Source organism: Elephantulus edwardii, unplaced genomic scaffold, assembly GCF_000299155.1.
Source record: "Elephantulus edwardii isolate Elephantulus edwardi_28Jun2011 unplaced genomic scaffold, EleEdw1.0 scaffold00018, whole genome shotgun sequence".
Lineage (NCBI taxonomy): Eukaryota > Metazoa > Chordata > Mammalia > Macroscelidea > Macroscelididae > Elephantulus > Elephantulus edwardii.
Genome location: NW_006399768.1, coordinates 480,924 through 504,281, shown reverse-complemented (window position 1 = coordinate 504,281; position 23,358 = coordinate 480,924).

Genomic DNA, 23,358 nt, shown 5'->3' with positions numbered 1-23,358 from the left:
TTTAGAAGAGGCTGTAGAAGTAGAGATATCACAGTGAATGCCAGATGGATCTTGGCTGATAGTAAAGAGTATCAGAAGAGTACGTACCTGTATTTCATTGACTATGCAAACATATTTGACTGTATGGATCACAATAAATTGTGGCTAACATTGAGAAGAATGGTAATCCCAGAACACTTTATTGTACTAATGGGAAGCCTGTAGTTGAACCAGGAAGCAGTTCTCAGGACAGAACAATGAAAAACTGCATGGTTCAAAAGCAGAAAAGGAGTGTGTCAGGGATATGTCCTGTCTCTATATCTTTCAGTCTATAAGCAGAACAGTCCGTTTGGGAGGCTAGACTTTATGAGGAGGAATGTCGTATCAGCATTGGAGGAAAACTTATCAACACCACCTTGTTTGCTGAAACTGAAAATGGCCTGAAGTTTTTCCTGTAGAAAATCAAGGACTATAGTCTGAAATATACATTAAAGCTTAACATCAAGAAAATAAAGAATCTTACCAGTGGTGGGCCAATTAGCAACACTATGATAGATGGAGAAAAGACTGAGATTGTTAATTTACATTTACTAGATTCCACACTCAACACTCTTGCCACTAGCAACCAGGTAAATAAAAGGGAATTACATTGGGAAAATCTGTTGTTAGTGATCTCTCCAGAGTGTTAAAGAGCAATAATGTAAACTTAGACTAAGGTGTGCCTGATCTAGGACATGGCCTTCACAATTACTTGCTATGTGTTAGGGAGCTAGACAATGACTAAGGGTGACAAAAAAAAGAATCAGTGCCTTTGAGCTGCGTGTTGAAGAAGAGTATTGAATATACCATGGACTGCTAAGAAAACAAACAAATCTGCCCTGGAGAGGGTGAAACCAAGGATTTTAATACTCCATCTCACATACTTTGGGCATGTTATCAGGAGGGTCTAGCCCTTGGAGAAGATATATTAGAAAGGGTAGTGGGAGAATAAAGGAGAGGAAGACCCTAAATTAAATAGATATGCACAGTAACTAGGATAATGGAGGTAAGTGTGTAGGAGAAAGTGAGATTGGCTCAGGAAGGGCAGAGTTCAGAGCTATTGTGCTAAGGTTGCTATGAAATGCAGTTGACCTGATGGCACCTAACAACAATAACGATTAGAAAATTTTACCATTTAGAACATAACAAATTATTACTAACATTGAGTAGCAAGGGAATACCAAAACATTAATTATGCTCAAGAAAACATGTACGTACATAAACCAAGAAAAGGTTGTTCAAACAGAACAGGATAATTTAAAATCAGGAAATGTACATGCAAGAATTATTTCCTTTCCCGCACCTATTGAATTTGTAAGCTGACAATATAATTCAAGAAGATAGACAATACGAAGAAGAGTGGGATGTCAGGAATTTAGGAAGACTAGCCAAGAATCTTCATTATTCAGATGACACAACCTTGCTTACAGAAAGTGAAGAGAACTTAAATCACTTGCTCCAGAAGATCAAAGGAAACAGCCTTCAATATGGATTAGATTGCAACACCAGGAAAACAAAATACACACCATTAGACCAATAGGCAACATCATAACTGATGAAGAAGAGATTGATGTTGTCATTGATTTAATTTTGCTTGAATTCACAGTAAACATCACAGTAACAACAGACAAGAAATCAAAAGACATGGTACAAAATCATTTTGCAGAACGCAAAATTTGCTGTCAAGGACTTCTTCAAAGTGTTAAGGAGCAGCATATCAGTTTAAAGACTAACGTTAACCTTATCCAAGCAATGGTGTTTTCAAGTGCTCCCTATACAAATGATGTATTTTGCACAAGGAAAGTCTGCAGTTAGAGACCTTTTCATATTCTTGAGGAGTATGGTTGTCAGTTTGAGGACCAAGGTGTATCTGATTCAGGCCATGGTCTTCCCGATTACTTGCTATGCATCTGAGAACTGGACAACGAATAAGGATGACAGAAAAATAATTGACACCTTTGAGCTATGGTGTTAGAAAAAAACACTGAATATCCCATGGATGGCATAGAGAGAATGCAGCCCAAGTGTTCTTTGGAGACAAGAATGATGAGGCTTTGCCTCACATGCATTGGGCAGGCTGCTAGGAGGGGCTATTCCTTGGAGAAGGGCATGATCCTGGGAAGGGTGGAGGGTCAGCAGGAGAGGAAGACACTAAATCAGATGGATTGACACAATGAATGGTGCAATGGGCTCTTACTTATCAGGAAATGTGAGGCTGATGCAGATAGATATGATGTTCATGAGGTCACTAAGGGTAGTATTCGATTCAGTGGCTCCACCACTACCACCAACAGCTTATGCAAATAAAAGTTGGGAAACTGATAAAAAAGAAAGATTTTTGCCTTTGAACTGTGGTGTATTGAATATCCTTTGAACTTCTAAAAGCATAACAAAGTCTTAGAGGACATGCAACCAGATTGCTCTTCAGACAAGCATAGTGAAACTTTGTATCCTATATTTGGGGCATGTTGTCAGGAAGGAACAGTTGTTGTAAAAAAGACATCATGCTGGGAAAGGCAGAGGGTCAGAAAAAGAGAAGTTGACCTCCAACAAGATGAACTGACACAGTGAATAACAATGGCCTGGAGGTATGACAGATTTTGACAATGACAAATAGGGCAAGGTTCAGATCTGTGGTTACAGGGTTGCTATAAGTCTTAGTTGACTCAATGGCCCCTAACAACAGTAGAAGGAAGCATACAATAGAAGCCTTCCATGCACATAATTAAAAGCACAGACAGTTGGTCTACAGGTAGAGTATATGTGCTAGCACACATATGGACATACCATAAACTCATGTGCACACACACAAAGAGACACACACAATCATTACTGTGCAAAGCAGGCTTACATGAGATTTGTATGTAGTTCTCTTATATTATAAACTACTTCCATTCCTCAAGAAAAATTTCCTAATTTCCAATCTTGGAAATATGTAAGAAGTTATCTTTTACAACCTTTAAATTCTATTAGAGTGTATGCTATGAGTTGGTTGACTCTCAATAGTAATTGGTTTGGGGTTTGGAAATTTTATTTGTGCTACATTTTTGTTTCCATGGACTTTTGCCTAAGCTTGTTCTCTTATCAGAGAATAGACTGGCTTTTCTATAGTTTTCTTAAACTAATAAAGCGTTCAGTTTGTTTTCCTGTACAATAGCTGCATCACTAATAATATGTACAGTCTCCTTGTGATGGATGCTGGGTCATCATTTCTTTAAGTCAAATTATCATTGATGAAATGATAGACATATGAAATAAGCAGCAGAAACACCAAAGCTTTATAGCTTTATTTTTTTTTCTTCTAACTACAGAAAAGTACACTCAGAAATATTGATATAATTGGACCATAATACTCTCTAGAGAGCACTGATGCTGTACTGAGGTAAGAACTTATAATTTTGCAGTGTTTCTTGGTCATCAAAAATATCATCATCTCAAATGATTTTCATGCACTTCAGAAATTGGAAGAGACTACCCGCCTTCCTGTATAGGTTTTATCTGCCTTGGAAGCCATATTCATCTTAATCAGTGGAAACAAAGAGAAAGAAAATTCCAGAGATTATTTTCATTTTATCTGTTCTCAGATGTATATAAATTGCATATGATAAAATTGCTTTACATAGAAAATTTTTCAACTAGCAAGATGAATAATTTAAAGTCATTTCCAATATAATTGATATACTCAATTTACTTAAAAATTGGAAAATTTATCTATGTAATTCACCTAAAAATGGTGACTTTACCTGATTTTCAGAATGAAGTGTCACTACAGACTTTTAATGTAGTTCTTACACATAAGTGATAATTCTGGGCACCATTCCCAAGCCTAATGTAAAACTGTCTGACTTAATGGTCTCTTCACTCAGTAGCCACTAATAAGTAAATTGGCTCTTGGGTTTGGCTATGATACAGAAATGTCATAGAGATCCCAGAATGTTGGCAATTTCCAGGGTAATAACTAAAATGAAAATAAGAACTGGACCCTAATGAGTAATTCTAAAAATATGTTTTAGGATTTAAGATAAGGCTTCAGAGATAGTTTAGCAACTGACAAAATTAAAGAAGAAGATCTTGCCTAGCAATAGAGAGAATTTTATTTCATTTAATGCCTCTCCTAAATGACTGATTTTCTACAACAATGAAAGATTCAAGAAGTTCCAAACGTGTGAACTATTTAAAAATCCCCTTATCCTTAAATTCTTTCAAACTCTTACCATATACTGACTTTCTAACTTCTCTCTCTCTCTCTCTCAGGAGAGACAGATTCCTTTAGTGACTTAATCTTCATAGAATTCATTTTAAAGACAGTAACCAATTATTTGTTTTGTTTTAACATGGTTATATATTGTTAAATGACTGACAAATTTTGGATGTTTGAGTTCACCTAGAAGATTCTCCAAAGATAGGCTCATTATATTTCCAGAAATCAAGCATTAAAAAAATCAAAGATCACAGCTTACTCTGATACACTTGAGGTCATCATGAACTAATCAGACTGACAGCAAATGGTTTAGTTTATCTAATTGTAAGTGGAAGATTTCTGTCTCCGACTATCTATTTATATCTATCTATTTTTGTATTTTACTATTGCTGTTGTTGTGTGCCATGGCTTAAGAACTGAATCATAGCTGAATCTCCAGAGGGTTTTCAGGGGCAATAAATAACAGGGGAGGAAACGGCCGATCCTGCTTCTATGGAGCAGCTCGTGAACAAATTTAATGGACAGCTGCCTGGCTGGAAGAAATCTGTATTTGTTCCCATTCCCAAGAAAAGTAATCCAACAGAATGTGGAATTATTGAATCATATCATTAACATCGTGTTGTTCTTGTTGCTGTTGTTATGTGCCATTGAGTTGCCTGCGACTCATAGCAACCCTATTTACAACAGCCCTAAACTCTACTACTCTATCCTGTGCCAATCTCACCATCTCCAACACATCTACCAGCATTATCCCAGTCACTGAAGCAATCCAACTCATCGAGGATCTTCCCCTCCTGCGCTGTCCCTCCACCATCACAAGAATGACGTCCTTCTCCAAGGACTGGTCCCTCCTTGTAACATGTCCAAATTATGTCAGATGAAGCTTCAGAATCCTTGCCTCCAAGGAGCAGCCCAACTTCACCCTCTCCAGGAGAAACATGTTTGTTTTCCTAGCAGTCCATGATATATTCAATACTCTTCTCCAACATCACAGCTCAAAGGCATCAATTCTCCTTCTATCATCCTTAGTCATTGTCCAGCTCTCTGATGCATAACAAGTGATTTCAAAGACCATGACATGTATGAGAGACACCTTAGTCTCCAGACTGACATCTTTGCAAGTCAGCACTTTAGAGAGGTCTTTAACAGCAGACTTTCCCATTGCAATACTTCTTTTAATTTCCTGGCTACTGGTTCTAAGAGTGCTGACTGTGAATCCAAGCAAACCAAAACTGTGAACAATCTCAATCTCTTCACCGTCCACTATGACGCTGCCAATCAGCCCAGTTGTGAGAATCTTTGTTTTCTTGATATTGAGCCTCAATCCATACTGAAGACTACAGGCCCTGACCTTCCACAGCAAGTGCTTCAGGTACTCTTCAGTTTCATCAAGAACGATTGTGTCATCTGCATAACGCAGACTGTTGATGATTCTTTCTCCAATCCTGATGCCACGTTTCTCCTGATAGAGCTAGCCTCCCAGATAACCTGTTCTGCATAAAGATTAAAAAGGTATGGAGATAGGATACAGCCCTGGTGAACACCCTTCCCAATTTTGAACCATGCAGTGTTTCCTTGCTCTGTTCTCACGATTGCCTCCTGGTCCAAGTACAGGTTTTGCATTAGCACAATCAAGTGTTCTGAGATTCCCTTTCTTCTCTGAGTTAGCCACAATTTGTTATGATCCACACAGTCAAATGCCTCTGCATAATCAATGAAACAAAGATAAACATTCTTCTGGTACTGCTTGTTTTCAGCCAAGAACCATCTAATATTAGCTATTATATCCCTAGTACAATGGCCCCATCTAATCCAGCCTGCACTTATGGTAGTTCTCTGTTGATTTTCTGTTCCAGACATTTTTGGATAATCTTCAGCAAAAACTTGTTTGCATGTGATACTAATGATATTGTTAGATAATTCCACACTCTGTGTGATCACCTTTCTTTCAAATGGGAACAAATATAGATCTCTTCCAGTCAGTTGGCTAAATGGTTGTTTTCCAGATTTCTTGGCACAACTTGGTGAGCACAAGCAGGGCAGCATCTGTTAGTTGAAATATGTGAATTGATATACCATAAATTCCTGGGGCCTTATTCTTAGCCAATTCTTTTAAAGCAGTCTGAACTTCTTCCTTCATCACCATAGGCTCTTGCTCATCTGTTATTTCATAAAATTCTTCTGTGTCTGCCAATTCTTTTTGGTATAATGACTCTGTATACTCTACATCTTCTTTTAATACTTGCAGGATCACTCAGTATTCTGCCCAAAGCATTCTTAAGTATAGCAACTCAAGGCTTGAATTTCCTCTTCAGTTCCTTGAGCTTAAGAAATGCTGAGCGAGTTTGGCCTCTTTGATTTTCTGACTCCAGCTCTTGGCACATTTAATTATAATACCTTACTTTGTCTTGTTGCACAGTCTTTTGAAATCTCCTATTCTGTTCCTTAACGTCTTGATTTAGTCCTTCTACTTTGGCTTCTTGGTGCTCCAGTGTAATATTCAGTCTCTTTTGACATGCATTTTGACATCATATACAAGCAAAATACTGCTGAAGATCATTTAAATCAAATGTCTAGAACAGTACATAGACAAAGCTTTTCCAGAAATTCAAGCTGCACTTTAGAGTCCGTGTTACCAGAGATTCTAATCTTATATTAAATGAATCCTGGCTAAAATCAAAGAATACTGGGGGGGGGGAAATTCTAATTGTGCTTTATTGACTGTGAAAATGCATTTGATGGTATAGATCACAAACGATTATGGCTAACATTGTGTGGAATGGAAATTTCAGAACACTTACTTGTGCTCACTTGAAACTTATACCTAGATCAAGAGGTTGTTATGTATGTAAATAGAGCAAGGTAACACTACATGGTTTAAAATTAAGAAAGGCGTTCATGATGGTTGTATCTTCTCTCCATTCCTACTCAATCTGTATGTTGAGCAAATTATTCAAGAAAATAGACTCAATGAGGAAGAATCAGGCATTAGGATCAAAAGAAGACTCATCAATAACCCTGTTATGCACATGACACAATTTTGCTTGGTGAAAGTGAGTAGGACTTGAAGTGTTTACTGCAGGAAATCAAAGATTACAGCCTTTAATTTGGTTTCCATCTCAACATCAACAAAACAAAAATTCTCACCACTGGCCTTATAGGCAACATCATGAAAGATGGAGAAAAGATGACATATAAAAAATTTCTTCTTGGATCCATAATCAATACACTTGATGCCACCACTCAAGAGATCAGGAGATATATTTCACTTGGTAAGTCTGTAGGCAGGGATCTATCCAAATTAGGTGTGCTAGGCTATGTTCTTTTCAGTAACTTGTTACTAAGAGGTGGACAATGAATAAGAATTACAGAAGAATTAGTGATACCTATCAATTTGGTTTTGGAGAAAGTAGTGAATATCCCATGGATTGCCAAAAGAACAAACAGATATGTCTTGGAGAAGATACAGCCAGATAAAATGATAAAACTTCATCTCACATACTTGGGGCATGTTGTTAGAGGAGGCTATTTCTAGGAAAAGTGAAGGGTTGGTGAAAGTGAGGAAGACTCTCAACTAGATGGAATGACAAAGTGATTACATTAATCCACTTGAATGTGCCAGAAATTATGAGGATGGCACAGGATAGGATTTATAACTGTTGCTCATAGGGCTGCTGTGAGTTATACTTGACTTGATGGCATCTGATAGCCATCTTCTCAATAGCCATCTAATAGCCATGAGGATATGTGTCCTAATTGTAAGAAGCTCCATTGTCATCCCAAAGTCACAACGTTCAAATCTGCCATCTATTTCATGGGAGAAAGATGGACAATCTCTTTTTTTTGTGATTTACTGACTCTGAAAACCTAGAGGTTTTCATAGCTAGAGGGTCAGCTATGAGTTGGTTCCAACTTGACAGCACACAACAAAACAAGGATCTCTCTCTCTTTGCCTATATTTCTATATTTACCATTATACATGTGTGTGTATATATGTGTGTACAGTAGTGTTGTTGTTGTTGAATACTGTAAAGTTGGAACCAACCTATAACTGACCCTCTGGAGGATTTTCAGAGGCTGTAAATCACATGGGAGGAGATCGCTCACTGTCCTGTGGAGCAGCTGGTGGATTTGAATTGTGTGCTTTGTAGGAGATTTGTAGAGGCTAGTACATTAAACTAAGGAGAGGGACGTTTCAAGCTGAGGAAAGTTAAAATAACATCCTTGAAACTACCATGGAAGAATGGCAAGTTGTTCACTTTGTAGTAACTCTTCCTCTCCCCTGTTCTCTAGAGCCCCAGAGTATGATACCTGGGACAGTAGTTGTTCTTTGAGACAGGGCTTTGACCACATGAACGCTAAGGGAAGAACTGAAGATTCTTATGAAGAAAGCACAATAATTCCACCTATCTAAAATGATTCTATGTAATTGTGGGGTTTAAAAGCTTATTTTCTAACATGAGTTCCCTAGTCATTGACTGACATTGCCATGTGAGTGGGCAGGGATATGTGTATAGGATATGTTAGTTTATTCATAAGTCTATTGGCTCGTCTCACTAATTCATAAGGAGATTGGCTAGTCCTGTCATTAAATTGAGTGGATCCGAAGCAGAATTTTAGAAAATCTTACTAACCAGCAAAGAATAAGCAAGAGAATGCAACATGTTCTTTGGGACCAGAGATCCTTGCACCAGTCAGACCATATCATATGGGAACAGTAGTCATAGTAGCCACAGTAAAGAACCAGAGACCTGATGTGAGATAGACAAGACCTTGGGACCACTGCCTCCATGGGAAGCTAGAGTTTAGGGCCTTAGCCCAAGATTGTTGGGTGACTGGGTGCAGGGGAGAGACAGGTGGCAGAATTGGCCTTAAAGGCTCAAGGCTGAGGTGTGTACAAGCAAGCACATTTTTAAAGCTGTTCTGACTAAATATATTCTACTACTAAACTTAATTATAGCTTTTTTACTTCCTTAAAATGATTCTTTGTAATCTGTGACCTATCACAATAGATTTTGGACCCAGTATAGCAGGAATACTGGTGTTGGGATAAGTAGAAAGAGGTACAGGAGCATGATGAGTATGTCTGACTTCATAAGAATTGCTTTTGTATTGTTGATGTTGTTGACAGGGACAGTTCCCCTTTGTGGACTTGATGGAGGTTAGATATGGCCATCCCCATATGGCCCTTGCTTTTTTTACAGCAACATATCCAGAAGGATGAGTATCTGAAGCAGTACTCTGTCACAGAGGGGGGAAAAAAATCTTCCTAAATTTCTGTGGCATAATGTAAGCTCTACAATTCTCACTAATAACGACAGAGAAAAGAAAGACAATGGAAGTTTTAAAATGTGGTCAGAGGAACCTTTTCAAATGATCTAGATTAAATTGTGTCTTAAATTGCAATACTTCAGAATTCTATACTCAAAATATTAAATGATTAAGGAAGTGTAGGAAAATATGGAAGGAACAGACACAGTCAATCTACCAGAAATAATTTGTTGATGCTCAATCATTACAAATAATCAAGAGCCAATAGCTCTGAAGGAAAAAAACATAAACTGTTCTAAAGGCATTGGCAAAAAATTAGGTTCCAGAGACAGATAAAATATTAACTTAGGTGTTTCAACAAACAGATCTGGTGCTAGGCATGCTTATTGGCCTATATCGAGACTTTAGAAAGACAGATAAGTAGCTAACCAAGGGGGCAGGGCTAGGGAAATCCGTGTTTGTACCTATTTCAAAAAGATGATTCCAACAGAATATAAAAATTATTGAACAATATCTGTAATATTATATACAAATTTTGCTGAAGATTATTAAAAAAAAAAAAACATCTAATAGCTGAAGTGTTATTGTGCTGACAAAATCCTACCAGAAAATCAAGTTGCATTCAGAAAAGCCTTTGTAAAAAAGGATACTATTCCTATTGTCAGATTAATATTTGCCACATGGAATAAGAGAATAACAGAAAGATAATTATTTTTATTTTATGAACTATAAAAATTCATTCAAATGTGTAGATCATAATAAATTATGGAAAATGATAAATAATGAAATTAGCTTAGACTGAATGATTTCTCTAAGCATTGAGGTTTGTTTAGTGGGATATTGACATCCATTTCAGTCTTTTCTTTTTCTGTCTTTGTAATGACCTTTTTGCATTCTTCATTGATGATATTGTTAATATCTTCCCACAGTTCCTTCATTAGTGTTCAAGGCTTCAAACTTGTTCCTGTGTTGGTTTGTTTATTTATTTATTTATTTTTTTAAATTTTTGTGTGAGTGTACCGTCAAATCAGATCTGACTGGTACAGGAGGAGATTGTCCCTCCTTCCCCGGCAGAGCATCTGGTGGATTCGAACCATGCGCCTCTGGGATCGTAGTTGCAACTCCTTGCTACTAGGCCACCAGAGCTCCCTTCTGTGTTGGTTTTTAGATGCAGAGGAGATAGGCTCAAGATGAATTTTTGGTTCTTGTGGATACGATTTTACCTTCTTAAGTTTTAATTTTAACTGGCATATGAGTTGTTGATGGTCTGTTTGCAATCAGTACCTTGTCTAGTTTTCACGGCTGATACTGAACTTCGCCAGCAATTCCTTCCACAGATGTAATCATTCTGATTCCTGTGGATGCCATCAGGTGAAATTGATGTGTATAGCCTGTGTTTAAGTTTCTTATAAAAAGTATTTGCGATGATAAATCACTAAATGTACAGAATTCTATTATTCTAATCCCAGCCTCATTTCTGGTACCAAATGTATGTTTTCTGACTACTGGTCCTTTTTCCTGGTTCCCAACTTTTGAATTCCAGTAACCCACTACTATTAATACATCTTAATTGCAGTTTGATTGATTTCTGACCACAAAGCTGGTAGAAATAATCTGTCTTCTCTTTGGCTCTGGTTGTCAGTGAATAAATTTGAATAAAAGTGGTATTAACATTCTTTCTTGTATGCGAATGTAATCCTGTTGTTCACAATATTGTATTTCAAGGTAGATCTAGTAACGGCCTTTTTAACTATGAAAGCAACTCTGTTTTTTCTATTTTTGTTCATTCTGTCTGATTAAAAATTTTCATGCCAATCCACCTCATTTCACCAATACATCTCAATAATTTATGGGTTCCATTTTTTTCCTTAACGTTGTTCAGTTTTTCTACATTCATGCTTCTCACACTTTATGTTCCAATCATTAGTTTCTGCTTACTACTGCTCCTTCTCCTTCGAGTTTTCAAATTTGAGGGCTCAGCTTCATTTGCCATATCTGTTAGTCTACACTAAGTGTGCTCTATTGTACATAGAGTTTTCAAAGGCCTGTTATAGTTGGGAAGTGTATGGCCAATCTTTCTTCCTAGTCTGTCTTAATTTGGATGCTTAATTTTATAATAATATCTGGCAGACAAGCATTTTACCAAAAGGAACAGATGTAAGACCCTTCCACTAAGGAAATAGCCAATATATTCAGAGTTCCCCTACCCTGGTATGTGTACCTTGTCCCTTCCTTTCCCCTGCTAAATCAGCATCCCTTGACATGATGGCTTAAGGCACAGTAAATTTGGTGATGTCTTGTACCTCGCACTGGTCTCTGATGCTGATGTCTGTCTCGCATTTAGGAGGCTGTAAGCTCCAATCTCATGTACCAGCTTCAGGGAGAGACTTTTGTCTGAGGCAGTACTGGGGAAAGATTCTGGCCCCTGAGCTTCTGTTCTATGATTGTTGTTTGGGCTTAGTATCTCTACTCTTTCTTCCTCACCACATTGCTGTCACAATATGATAATTTCCAAGGTGTGCTAGGGCTCCTTTAGAGCTGGTATACTGGTGTTATTTAGTTGCTCTGATTGCCTGACACATGCTTGGGGCTGAATGTCTTGCCTTGGATGCCTGATTGTTGATGAAACCAGTAGAATTCTGGGAGAATTGGCTTTACTTTCTTACGAAGAGTAGAAGGTGGTCTCAGATCCTGCCGTGTGTGAAGCTTTGGGGTTTCCTATGCTGAGTTAGGAGGGTAAGAGATGAACCAACACTCTGGCTATGTGCAGAACTCTGGGGTTTTTGACGTAGGCTTGGGACTGAATGTGTTACCTGGGATGTCCTTGAGAGATTTTCCCAAATCAACATACTTTTGATTTCTTGATTGCTGCAACTAAGGATGCTGACTATGATTTCATGTAAAATGAAATTATAGACAACTTCAATCTTTTCTCCATCTATATGATGTTCAATGATCAGAATTTTTTCTTCTTGATGTTGAGACGTAACCTATATTGAAAGCTTTAGTCTTTGATGGTTGGCAGTAGTTAATTAAAGACTTAATTTTCTTCAAATAAGATTGTGTCATCTGCATAACACAGGATTTTACTGAATCTTCCTTTTATCACGATGCCACAAATTATTTGCTGGGAATACAGAATGAATAGGTACAGAAAAGAGGTATAATCTTATCTATACATGTGTAGTGAGGTATATAAATAAAAAAATACATTGGAATGAGATGATACAGAGAAAGGAGAGGCCATAATGTAATAAAACACAAAAGAAAACATGAGAGTAAGTGGACTTGAAAAGCTGTATCTTTGATGGAGGCGAGAAGTCATGGCAGTGAATATGAGAGCTAGTATACTGAGAGACCAGTGTGCTCTGGGGAAGCGTCCCGAAAAGAGAAAACATAATAGGAACAGGCTAGACAAGAAAATGAGAAATGAAGGAAATATCACTGGCTAATGGTAGCACTTTTTCATATGTTTAGAGGCTTGGGATGCTTTCTTGGCAGAGAAGGGTAAAAACAACAGCATAAATGAGGAGTAGTCCTTTGAGAAATAGTTAGAAACAAATGTACTATAGGAGACAAGTAAAAATCATCCCTAAGGAATTGTTGATATCAGTACCAAGCATCAATGACTTGCTATATAACAACAGACTGACAATGAATAGGAGAGATATAAACAAGAAATAGAACAAGCATCCCAATCCAGGGAAGGTCAGGAACAGACTGGGATAGAAAATGAAAGGTAGGATTAGCTAAAATGTCTCTAAGTCCTAGGGCATGAACAAAAGCACTAGTGTCAGGAACCTGCATTTATTTTATGTTGAGTCTAGAATTATATAGACAGGACAGCCTTTCTTAAGATCTAGGGTCTAGAAGCTAGATGACAGCAAGTATAATATTTATCAGGCTTCAACAAGTTAAAAAAACTGGACTACACGCTATCGGACATAGAATAAATACTTCTCTAAAAGCGATTTGAAGGTGAGTAAGACTGAAAGAGAGAGAAAAGAAAATCTATATACTTATTTTAAGATGGTTTTAGGGGGGAAATATGGCCACCCCTAGGATGCTTTGGTTTGTTTTTGTTTTTTTAATACACATCATGTATCCATGGGTTATTGTGTTGGTATGCATGTGACATTGTTTGATAGAATAATTAAGATTATAGATTTTGTAGTAACTTCACTTTGGTGTAAACTCTAGCACTTTAGCTTAGTGACAATATAGTGTGGAACAATATCAAAACTTTCCCAGATTACATGAAAATGAAATGTAATGGAAATTACTAGTGTCCAGCTATATATATTAGGCACATGGCAAGTGCTCAATAGAAAAATTTTCTTTTTATCTTACTCTCATTATATTATCTAAGTACTGGAAAAAAATCATCTCTTTAATGGAGTGAACAAAAATAATTTATTTGGGTTCACCAAAGATAGTAAGATAGCTGATTTACTTCTAGGGAGTTCTGGTAATCTAGTGGGAAGGAGTTGCAATGGCAACCCAAATGACACAGTTTGAATATACCAGCAGTTTTGAAGGAGAAAGATTTACTGCCTCTGAAAACTCATTGGAGAGTCAGCTATGGGTGGTTTCTGACTTGATGGTAAATAACAACAGCAACAACAACAACAACAACAACAACAACTGTTACATGGTTTTGTTTGGTTGGTTTTTTGTTGTTTTGCAAAGGAACTGCAACACAAGGTAATTAAAAGAAATGTTTAGATAAACAGTGAAATGTGAGTCACTGGAAGATTGATAGCTTTAAAAAAATCAGATTTTATTATGAGGTCTTACAAGTTTACTAAAGCTGTAAATTGGAATTTCTGACTTTCAGAGTATTTGAACCTAGGGAAAATTATGAGACAGATTATTAAACACAAGTTTCTTAGAAATAGTTAACACTTGGGTGAACTATTAAAGTATCATTAGCCAAATTTCAATCCAGATACTGTGTGTTTTTCCAGGACTCAATTATCAAGTCTGGAAGATGATGATGAAATCCCATATGAAACTGATCACCAACTCAAATTTTCACCTAGTTTACACTTACAGATTTTCTCATTAATTTTTAAATTGCCAAAATATCTCTGATTATTCTTATTACTGAACTCGTTGTCGATGTAGAATCTGTTTTGATGAACCAAGTATCTTAACGTCAATCTCCTTTTCCTTCCCTAATTAACTGAAAGAGGCCGTTATTGTTTCATCTTGTCCTTGATTTTTTTAAATATGCAGTATGTTTTACATTATATTTTTCAAAGTTTTGGTCTTGCTTATATTTTTCTTTTTCTGACATCATTCCCACAAATGCATTCACATTCATTGAAACCTCCTTAAGATAATTTTAAGACATAGTTAACCAAATCTTAGAGAGTGTCTATAATTAAGACAGTCTTGCTGTCTAAGGTCCCTCTTTCTTTTTATGATTATTTGTTGCCATATTTTTTATGATCTTTGATTTTTACTAGCAACTAGAAACCTTTCAGTAAATTTTTACAATGCATTGCTTCACCCCAACCAAAAGTGCTTTCTGTCACTCTTCCTTTTTTTCTCTCTCCCCTACACTCATATATAGACATACACACACACAAGCAAAGACGAGAGGGAAAAGGAGATGAAAAGAGAAAATTACAGTTAAATGGTTAAAATTTGTTGTGTAAAATGATAAAACAGAAGCCAGTAGCTGAGCTTTATAGTTGGAATCCATCAGTTTTTAGATAAAAGAAATACATGTCTAAATAGCTGTCTTGTTAAGGTAGAATTTGACACTAATTAACAAAGAAGTTTTGAAGTTGAGAAATTAATAAAAATATGGTTTTTATAATCAAAACCATAAAGTTGAACATAAGATAACAAATTTCACAGATGAAAGTATTTTAAGATGTTGGCTTATCAGCACATTTGACAGAATTCTTTTAAACTTAGTCTTTTAAGTAACTTGCCACACTCTGTTCTCATCTTTCATTTGATTTTAAAAATACCTGGTAAATCATTTGACACGTATTTCAACTTTTTAAAGTGAAAACATCTCAGTGATTCTTCAGGAACATTAGAAGTTAGCTAGTCAAAATAATATTTCAAGTCTCTATCTTGTGTATTTCTGTTATGCAGTTGTCTTTTGAACTGAGTTAAGAATAAAAGGGTAAAACAATCTAATATTATGACTGTCATAAGCATTTTGCTACATTTTAATAACTAAATAATCCTATTGATTTATACTGAAAAGGTGCTACTTCTTTTTTATGAACCTCAACAAAGTTCATGTAGAAACATTTTGGATTACTAGTTATAGAATTACTAGTTATAGAATTGAACATAGATTCAGAGTCAAGCATTCTTGGAGTTGTTGTTGACTAAAACCAATACTTTCCAAACCCATTATTAAGGTATAAAATTGCATTGCAATAAACATAATAGTAGAGTATTAGCTCTGTGTTTTATTTGCTTAAGCAGAGTCCAAAGTTTCATTTATAGCCTGATGATTTCAGAGAATATTATACCTGCATGCACCAAGATCCTGACTTCTTTTGTTCCAACATTGCTTCAGACCAGAGATGTCGCTGAATCCCAACTCTGACGATTTTTCATCCTCTGGTTCTTACAAAACTCATTCAAATTAAAGAGTGAGATTTTTCTTTCCTCTATATGTTAATGAGTTAATTGGAGAAGTCACAATATGGTCTCTCATCCTCTAAAGTGGTGGTGTTGTTATATGACTTCAAGTGGGGATCAACCCATTGTTAACACTCTAATGGGTTTTCAGAGGCAGTAATTGCAAGGGAAGAGATTGCCCATCTTCAAGTCACAGAGCAGCTGGTGTATTCAAACCACATGCCTTCTAGTTGGCAGTGCAGCTTCTTACCACTAGGCCATCAAAGTTCCTTACCCTAAAGGATATAAAATTAACATATTTTTTTGCCCTGAAATTATTCTAACATTCTTTGTACCACATACTGACTTAATGTTTATGGAAAAAAAATTCCTAGAAAAACAGTATAAATAAATAGACACAATAGATACTGCCAGTGAGATATGTCAACTATTGCAAGATAAAAAAAAAATCAGGACTTACTAAACAGTGAATCTTACTACCACCATTTAAACAATTTTATTTAAAAATACATATTATTGTCATGACAGGAGTCCAAAATGAAGGTTGCAAAGCGGAGTGGACTTGGGGGGAAGGATTGTATAGTAATGAAATAATTTTTATTTTACTTCTCAAAGAGAAGAGCTATTGGGGTAGGGAGTGGTCAGGGAGAAAAGTGCAGCAATGAATGAATAAAAACCCTTAGTCTCTGTAAACTTTCATTAAAATTAATAAAAAATACTTTATCATAATCTGCTGTAAAATCAATTTATGAATTAAAAGAGAAATAAATAGAAGCCATTTGAAAATTGATGCTAAATTGGAGTTTTTACTATATTTCAAAAATTTCATTGTTGTTGTTGCTAGGTGCCATCAAGTTGAGGACTACTAACATCAACCCTATAAACAAGAGATCTGGACCCTATTCTATCCTGTGTTACCCTCACACTTCCTTATATACATATGTCATTGCAACAGTCATTGTGTCAGTCCACCTAGTTGAGGGTCTTTCTCTCCTTCATTGACTCTCTATCCTTCCTACCATCATCTCATTCTCCAGGGAATAGCCCCTTTTAGCAGCATTCCCAAAGTATATGAGGTGAAGTCTTCTCATTCCTACTTCCAAGGAACATTCTAGCTCCTCATTTTAAAAGACATATCTGTTCATTCCCTTGGCCTTCCATGGAATGTTCAGTGCTCTTCTCCTACACCAAAGTTCAGAGATGTCAATTCTTTTTCTGCCATCCTTATTCACTGTGCTGCTCTCAGATGCATAGCAAGTAATCAGAAAGTCTATGGTCTGAAACAGACACACCTTAGTTCTCAAACTGACATCATTACTCCTCAATAATTTGGAGAGATACCTAACTGCTGATTTTCCCAGTGCAATATGTTTCCTTGTTTTCTGATTGCTGGTAGCAAGGGTGTTAATTGTGGATCCAAGCAAGATTGGAGTTCTTACTATATTTTGAAAATCTCATTGTAAGCCATATAAATAATTAAACAAAATTTTCTTGGATGCTGTGAAAAATAGAAAACTAAGGCTCACTGAGCAGGTGATCACATGAATTTATTAGAGCTAATGATTTTTTCCCTTTTTCCCAACAATTCATGTCCACAAAAGAGGCCAATTACCTACTATTCATTTTCTAGCAAGTGACCTGTAAAATTAACAATCAAATCACCTGTATAGACAGGCTCTAAAAATTGACTGAATTGTTTATGGACTGTTTCTACATTGTTAATAGAACACCTGACTTTCCAGACATAAATTCACTGAATTATCCTATGTTACTGGTAGGATTATCAATAGTAAAAACCAAGAAACAAATAAATAAAAATGAAAATATCATTGTGTGGCCTAGTGGCAAAAGGTGCATGTAATCTCGAAGGCACTAGGTTCAAGCCCACCAGCCTCTCCATGGAAGCAAGATCAGCAATATCCTCCTGTGTAATTCACTGGCTCTGAAAAACCCCTGGAGGATCAACCACAGTTTGATTCCAACTCGGTGGTACATAACCTCTGCCACCACCATAATAACTGGTAAATTTCCATGTTAGGATGGTGGTTAAATGAATAATAAAGAAATGAGGAAGCTTCTAATGATGAAGATGTTAATAATGATGTGACCTGAAGAATATTAAATTTAACTGGTAAAAAGAAAATCTCCCAACATTCTAAATCACTGATATCCCACAGAACTTGTTTCTAACAACATAGGCATATATATGCATTTGATTTTCTCCAATCTCATATAATACCACCAAAGTCAAAGTGAAATAAAAAGATGTGGTGAGACGTTTTTTGTATATTTTTTTGTATATTTTTTATGTTTTGCTCAAAAAGAAAATAGCATATTATCGACTAAAAAAAAAAAAACCAAACCAAAACACATTACATGATTAAGTAGCATAAAATTCATAGCAACTGTTATTTTATAAAGCTAAAAATAACTGGAAAACTGGAAGATTTTACTTGTCACAGAGAAAGCCCTGACTCATTTTTAAGAAGACTGGATTTCACAAGCTTAGAGGGCTTTCTAGGAGCCTTGTCAGGTATTATCTTTCAGCTAGGGACTTGGTACTTTCTCCTCCCATATGATTAAAGGAAAAGAAAAACTCCATTAGAAATGGAAGAATTTAAAGAAAATATATTTACACATATTAAATATACTTTAAATTTGTGCATGCAATGGGAGTGTAAATGTGTGTACATATAAAGTAATTATGTCATGTAAAACTTTGAGTATCTAAAATAATGTGAAAGTGTTCAAGAAAATAAAGTCCTTTTGCATCTCCGTCTTTGAATAGTATTATCACTACATTTATATCTATAACTTAATCATAATACTTATTAAAATAAGGCAATTTTCCAATCTACTAATCAATCATAATTTAGTTAGAACAGTAAATATGGGTTTTTTATTTCATTTACATTTTTTATAATTTCACTATTGTTGTTACGAGCCATTGAGTCATCTGTGATTCTGTCACCCTATGTATAACAGCTATGAAGCCTGACCTGCCTGAGTCATTCTCACCGACTCAGACACAGTCAGCCTCATTGCCCTGGTTCCTTTATCAATCCACGTGATCTGTGGTCTTTCTCTATTCCAGGGTCCCTCCACCCTTCCAGCCATTATGTCCTTCTCCAAGGACAAGGACTGCTCCCTCCTGGCCACATTCCCAAAGTGTGTGAAATGGAGCTTCAAAATCCTAGCCTCCAAGGAAAAACTTGGTTTCGCACTCTCTAGGACAGTTCTTTTTTTTTTTTTTTTTCTTGGTTGTCCATGGCAAGTTCAAGACTCTTCTTTAGCACCACAACAAAAGGCATTGATTCTTCTTCTGTCATCCTTGTGGCCTAGATTAGGTGCACCTTAATCTCTAGGCTGATATTGTTGTTCATTGGTACTCTGGAGAGGTTCCTGACAGCAGATTTTTTTCCAGTGCAATTCATCTTTTGATTTCCTGACTGTTGGTGACAAGAATGTTGATTGTGAAAGCTGTAAGGGTTAGCAACCTCAGTCTCTTCTCCTTCCATCACGATGTTGTCAATTGGCCCAGTGGTGAAAATCTTAGTCTTCTTGATGTTGAGCTTCAATCCATATTAAAGACAACAGTCTTTTATCTTCTTCAGCAAGTGCTTCAGGTCCTCTTCAGTTTCAGAAAGCAAGGTTGTATCATCTGCGTAATTTATGTTGTTGATGAGTCTTCCTCCAATCCTAATGCCACACTCCTTTCAAGGCCAAGCCTTTCAAATAATCTCTTCAGCATATAGATTGAAAAGGTATAGAAACAAGACTCATCCCTGACAAATGTCTTTCTTGATTTTGAACCGTGAAGTGTTTCCTTGTTCTGTTCTAAGGACTGCTTCCTGGTCCAAGTATAGGTTTCACATGAGCACGATCAAATGTTCTGGGATTCTTATTTTCCTCAAGGTTAGCCACAATTTGTTGTGATCTACACAGTCAAGTGCCTTTGCATAGTCAATAAAGCACAATTCCTGTTACTATTTGCTTTCAGCCAAGATCCATTTGACATTGGTGATAATGTCTCTAGTGCCACAAACTCTTGTAAATCTAGCTTATATTTCTGGTAGTTCTTTGTTGATGTGCTGTCCTAATTATTTCTGGCTAATTTTCAGCAGGATGTTACTTGTATGTGATATTAATGAAACTGTTTGATAATTTCCACACACTGTCTTATGACTTTAAAAAAAAAGGGGGGGGGGAATAAATACAGATCTCTTTCCATCATTTGTCCAGGTAGTTGTCATCCAGATTTCTTGGCACAACCTGGTGAGCACACCCAAGACAGCATCTGTTTGTTGAAATATGTCACTTCATCTCCCATCAATTTCTGGGGCCTTGTTTTTTGCTAAGTCTTTCAGAGAAGCCTGAACTTCCTCCTTCATCATCATTGCCTCTTGATCATATGTTGTTTCTAGAAATTCTTCTGTGTCAGCCAACTATTTTGGTGCAATGACTCTGAACATTTCATTTTCTTCTAATGTTTTCTAAAATTGAATTTTGAAGCCCTCAGGCCTATTTTTAATTGTTTTTGGTCAAACATTCTTCTAGGTCATATAGTTCTGGTCTGTCCACTTGCTGTACAAAGGTAACTTGTGGTTGCTGTGAAGCTGAACTGTGACACTGATGTGTCAAATGTGGTAATGGTTACTCATGGTAGACAGTGTTTGGTGGAGCTCCCTGATTAAAACAAGTTTGGAAGCAGGAGTATCATCCACTTCTGGAATAGCTTTCCTCTGGAAACCCTATGAACCTGGAGAAAGGATGAAATTTAGACAAGTGTTCAGGTTTTTTGTTCATACGGTCTCTATGAGTCGCCTACGACTTGATGGCATTTAACAACAACAGAATCAAATTAGTTCAACTCCTTCATTCTTGTTAAGAGTTAGAGGATGACAAATTTACTACATCATAAAAACATTGAGTGTTTCCTTTATGTACAGCAAGATGCAAGATGGTGGGGAACTTCTCTAAAGTCTACTTTTGGTAATCTATATGTTGTTCATCAGAAATGAGTGAGTAGAGGCGAAACCACAGTGTTGCACAGTTTGGTGGGAGAGGGAGGAGTTATAGGAAATGGGAGGGACTTGGTAGAGACCTGAAAAGATTGGATAATAATGAACAAGGTCCAATTATGATTGACCTTACATAACAATGTATAGGAATGATTGTATGAAGAATAGTGTGAAATGCAATGTACATGAACTTTGAGAGTAAATCAATTACAAAATAAAGAAAAATTAAAAAAAAAGAGAAATGGACAGCACACTCAAAATTTATATACAACCTGAAAGAGTAGGCCTTCATTAGGCTAAATCTACTCTTCTTTGGCCAAATAAGCCACAAATAAATATTGTATATTGAGACACAAATAATTCCTATAGGCAGCACCATCTTCTTCTTGGCCTGACATATGTAATTGATTTGCTTTTTTAGTGTGTGGGTTTGTTGTTTTGTGTTTTTTTTTTTCTTTCCATGAATAGAATATGATTGGTTGAGGCACAGATTTCCATATTAAAACACTAAAGTCTCTCAAGAAATAAGCAAAATTAGGTCATTTCCAGATTGTAGTTGATGTGGAAGCAGCTGCTTAATTGTCCTATTATTCAAACCGATATACTATATCGTTGGCTATCAAGGTTGTGGTAGACAAATAATCCTGTAATTGAAAGTAAATATTTTCAGTTTCGTGGACCATACATACAGTGTGCTGAAACTATTCAGCTGTGTTTCTGTAACATGCAAATAATCACAGAAACCATGTAAGTAAATAATTGTGGCTATCTTGTAATAAACTTTTATGATCCCTGAAGGTTTAATTTCACATAAACATCACATGGCACAAAATATTTTATTTTGTTAATGTCTTGTAAGCTTTTAAATATAGTTCCCCTCTCCCCGGGGTACCCCCAAAGCACTTATCTCAGGTTTTCAATACTGTTCCTTAACCACTTCACCATCACAGCTCACAATCAGCTACTCAAGCTCTCTTGCTTCTATATTTGATTGAATTCTTTTGCTCTGCAGGTGAAGAGAGTAAGTGTGCATTTTTCAAGCCATGCAATCATGTTATTAATATCACACTCAATCAAAATTTTGCTGAAGATTATCCAAAACCAACTAGAACAGTACATCAACAAAGTACTGATTTAATCACATGCCTTTCTTCCTTCCCCTATCCCAACTCTAACAAATCTAAAACTCTAGTAGAACAGTGACTTGCCTTCCATCCCCTCTCCCCTGCCAAGAAGTGTCCCAGAAGAAAGGGTCAGACAACCATGGAGGAATTTGGTATCCTTGAGCCAGAAATACAACTTGGGTTTAAAAAGTCCATGGCATTAGGGATATCATTGCTGATATCAGATGATTTTAGCATAAATCAGAGAGTACCAGAAGGATGTTTATTTGTGCTTTATCACATAGATAAATGAATTTGTCTGTGTGAATAAGGACAAATTGCAGCTAAAAATGAGAAGAATGGAAGTCCAAGAATACCTGTTTGTGCTGCTTGGGAAAGCATAGTGTAGAAGGTTAAGGTCTTATTGGTTGTATAGGAGTTGTACATTGGAACCACTCCATTTAAATGCAATGACATTGAGACTAGTTAATCCTCTTGTGGATAAACAAACATAACCTATTAATATGATATCACCCATCCTCATATTCACCAAAGTCAAAGGACTAGGAAAGTTATTTTGAACAATATATCCTTGACACAAGACCTCAGTATTTTGTCCTGATTAGTTTACAGTGTTGTCTCAATTTACCTCTTTTACCTAATCTTCTACCATTCATAATAAAAATTTGAATGCCTTCTGTTTTTCTTTCTTATTAAGTAGTGATATAGGACACCTTGTCTGGTTTCTGTTGTCTGCCTTCATTAAGTTAATGCTGGTGATTGATTTTGCAAAAGTACCCTTAATTATGCTGAGAAATTTCCTTTCTGTTTTTTATTCTGCTGAGAGGTTTGATAAGGAGAAGGTGTAGATTTATCAGATTCCTTTGAATTGGGAGGAGCATGGAGTTCTTTTGTCATAGCAAATGAAAACCAAGATGGAACACTGCCTGATCCTGTTTCATCATCGGAAGCACTGCTGCGCTTGAGCTCAATGTTGTAGCCCCTGTGCCACATTATGAGGCTCTTCCTCTTTGTCTGACAGTCTGCCAGCAGTGAGGTCTTTTCCAGTTGGACTTTGATTAGCCCAACTATAAGGCAAAGGTGTGTGAGAAGAGGTCTTGTCCTGTTC